The sequence below is a fragment of the Phocoena phocoena genome, chromosome 19, assembly GCF_963924675.1.
Source record: "Phocoena phocoena chromosome 19, mPhoPho1.1, whole genome shotgun sequence".
Classification (NCBI taxonomy): Eukaryota; Metazoa; Chordata; class Mammalia; order Artiodactyla; family Phocoenidae; genus Phocoena; species Phocoena phocoena.
In genome coordinates this window covers 22931996-22935472 of record NC_089237.1, presented here as the reverse complement: position 1 = coordinate 22935472, position 3477 = coordinate 22931996, and positions in this window count along the sequence as shown.

Below are 3477 nucleotides of genomic sequence, written 5' to 3'. Positions count from 1 at the left end.
CCGGACCCCCGCCGCTGCCCGCGCCCTAGCGGAGCCGCACAGGTAGGTGTCGGTGCCGAGCGGGCGCCGGGCCGGGCTCCGGGTGGAGAGCGGGGGGTTGCCTGAAACCCCCGCCCCCGGGTCGGGAAGGAGGAGGATCGCAACATTGGAAGACAGAGATGGGGGCGAGTTAAAGAGGTGGTGCGGGCGGGGGGTGCGGGGTGGTGTGGAGGGATGTGGGGTGTGGACAGGACCCGGTTAGGGCCTGGGAAGCGCTCTCGCTAAGGAAGGGCTGCAGACGGTTGGTTTTCCGCTGGAGTTGGGAGCTTGGGGCTGTGCAGCAAGTGTGAGGGGTATCTGCTGGGGTGGGGGCTGGCTGGGCCCTGCTCCCGCAGTCCAGTCGCCACCTATGGCCAGAACCTAATAGCACCTCGCGGGTTATTTGAAGCTGAAACTACAAGGGGTTGCGCTGAGGCCGGGTGTTAAACTGAGAAGGTAGGAGAGGGGGTGATTTATGGCTTCAGAGAAGATGTGTTTACTCCCTGCCTGCTCTGGAAACCAAAAACCAAAGAGAGCAGAGGCGGGAGAAGCCTCTCTCCTTGGAGTGGAAGGCAATGCCAGGTTGATTCGCTGGGATTTATTTTCCCAGATGTGGGGAGATGGTGGGAACTGTCCCTTTGCCGGGACAGAATGTGAGGTATAAGGAGAGTGTGAAAGCACACACACGTAGATGTGTTTTGTGTCTTGTGTGAGTGCACATTGTGTTCGGGTTGGGGTTTGTTGGGTACAGCATCACTTTACAAGTGAGCACACAGGGAGCCCGAGGGGGGACTCGGTGTTCTCAGGTCTTGGTACCCTGGCAAGGGGTAGCTCTGGACACACTTTGCCGCCTTGTGCCCTCGCCATGGAGTAGTGCTCCTTCAGCCTGTGCTTTCTTTCCTCCCACAGCCACGCGCAACAGCGCCCACCCGGCCTGGTCCCTGGCCCCTGTGTGCCATCTGCCCATGCTGCCCGATACTCACTTTGAACGTTTAACTTTGCCATGGGAGACTGAGGAATTAGTGAGCACAGCTGGGTGGGGAGGAGGAGGAGGAGGAGGAGGAGGGGAGGGGGAGGGAGGAGGGGAGGGGAGGGAGGAGGGGAGAGGAGGGGGAGAGGGGAGAGGGAAGAGGAGGGGGAGAGGGGAGAGGAGGGGGAGAGGGGAGAGGAGGGGGAGGGGAGAGGAGGGGGAGGAGAGGAGGGGGAGGGGGGTGAGGGAGAGGAGGGGGAGGGAAGAGGAGGGGAGGAGGGGGAGGGGGAGGGGGAAGGAGGAGAAGGGGAGGGGAGGGGAGGGGGAGGGGAGGGGAGGGGGAGGGGGAGGTGGGGAGGGGAGGGGGAGGGGGAGGAGGGGAGGGGAGAAAAAGGCCTGCAGCGGTAGGGGATGTTGGTTTGAGGCTGGCTTGGGTTCCACCAGTACTGCTCAAACTCCCCCAAAGTCTCTGGGAGGGGACGGGTGAGCACAAAGGGGAACAGAGCAAAGGAGCCATGCAGGATGATGGAGGTGGGGAGAAAAATATTTTGACCCCCAGATAGTTATTTCCGCAGGCCAACTGGTGGCTCTTGCATTTCTGTCCAGACGCCGGCTTTGCCTGGAAATTGTTTTGCATTAAATTTTCTCAGCCGCAGAATTATCTTTCCTCGCCTCCAGCTAAACTTGCATTTTTCCACCAGACACTTGGGCCCTGCACCAATGAAATCTGAGAGGAAGCGGCTGGGCCCTAAGTGGCTGTAATTTAATTGATTTTATCATAAATCATCAACTTGATGAAGAACCCGAGGTTTCAGTGAAGTAAATTGATATTAATGGGAGTTTCTTGAAATGCAAACTCCCTGAATTGTTGGGGCATCTTGAGCAGGGGAGGTAGATTACATGTGTCCCAAGAGCAGAGAGCCTGGACCTGGAGCCCAGCACAGCTTTAGGGGGTCGGGAAAGCAAGCTGTGAGGGGCAGCTGCAGGCAGACCAATTTCTGTAGGGGAGAAGGCAGAGAATGGAACTTTGTTGGGGAAGGAGCAGAGTCTGATTCCATGAACCCTGCTGGCAATCTTGGGAATGCTGGTCTCCCAGTTGAGGGAGGCAGTTGGGGAAGCTGGTAGGTGTGTGGGCAGTGTTGGGGGTTGGTCGGGTGAGAAGGCCAGGCTGGTACAATGGGTGCATTGATTCCTGGTTAAAAATTGTCAGGTTTAAGCCTTCCTCTTCTAATTACACAAATTAATTATTTACTGCTCAGGTTGCTGTGTCCAAAAATAGCACTTTTGATTTGAAGAATAACCCATCCCTGACACAGAAGAGCAGTGAAAACCAGTGCACCAGCCTCTGAGGGGACAAGGAGGACCAGGAGTGTGGCTGGTACTCAGTTGCGAGGGTGTAAGCATTGAACTCCCGAGAGGAAATAGTCTGCCTTTGGCCAAGATGGTGCCCATTATTGTCTGAACTTAGTTTATTACTGCTTATTGTCACTCACTTTTACATCAGTACACAAAGAACCACAAACTGTCAGCCCAAAAAAGGGACCTTGGAAGATCTTTTAGCCCAAGCCCTCCCCTCCACACAGGATCTGGCTTTACAGAAGGGGACAAGTGAGGCCCAATGAATTCTCTGCTTCAGAGCACACAGCCAATCTGGACCACCTAGAATCCAAGCCTCCTGACTTCCAAGCCTATCCCAAGTATGACTTTAGACAAACCACTTCCTGGCTCTGGACCTCAGTTTCTCTATCGTTGACAATGGCAGGGTTGGACAGGACACTCCCTGAGTTCTTTCCAGTTCTGACCTTGAGTAACTCTCTAGTGCTTGGGAGCAGCTCCCTATTGTGTCCTGGAGTTCTGTGGGCATCTGAGTATAGGTCACTGCATGCATATTTGCAATATACAGGGAGTTTGCATATGCCCAGAGCAGTGCATGGTTACTCAGACTGGCTCTAAGAAATCCACTGGAATCTGGACCATTCCTCCTCCTGAAGGTGTCCTTATTCTCAGCAGAGGAGAAGCCCAGGCCTAGAGCAATGGAGATGAAGGCAGTGGGAGGGGCTAGCTGGGTAGGTTGGGCCGGGATTGGCATTTGGAGGGGGTGCTAAGGAAGGAGGGGCTCAGCCTCTCAGAGCAAGGCACTTTCCCCTCCAGGCATGGGAGCTGAGGCTGGAGTTGTTGGCAGTATAGCCCAGGGACTGATTTGTGGTTTCAGAATTTAGATTCTATGACAGCAGGCCACCACCACCACTACTTCCAGCCTGATCCTGACCCCTGGGCCTTTGGGTCCCCTCTTCTTGGGAGAGGACACACGCAGGCTACCACAGCACTATACCAGGTCTCCTCCCAGGGCAGCCAGGACAGAAAGCCTGCAAGGTGGATGACCCCTGTCCTATTCTTGCTCTTATTTTCCATCTCTTCTCCTAACTGGGAAAAAATAAAATAAGATTCAAAAGAGATGGGGGCTTCTCAGAAGTTGCATGGTTGTGAGA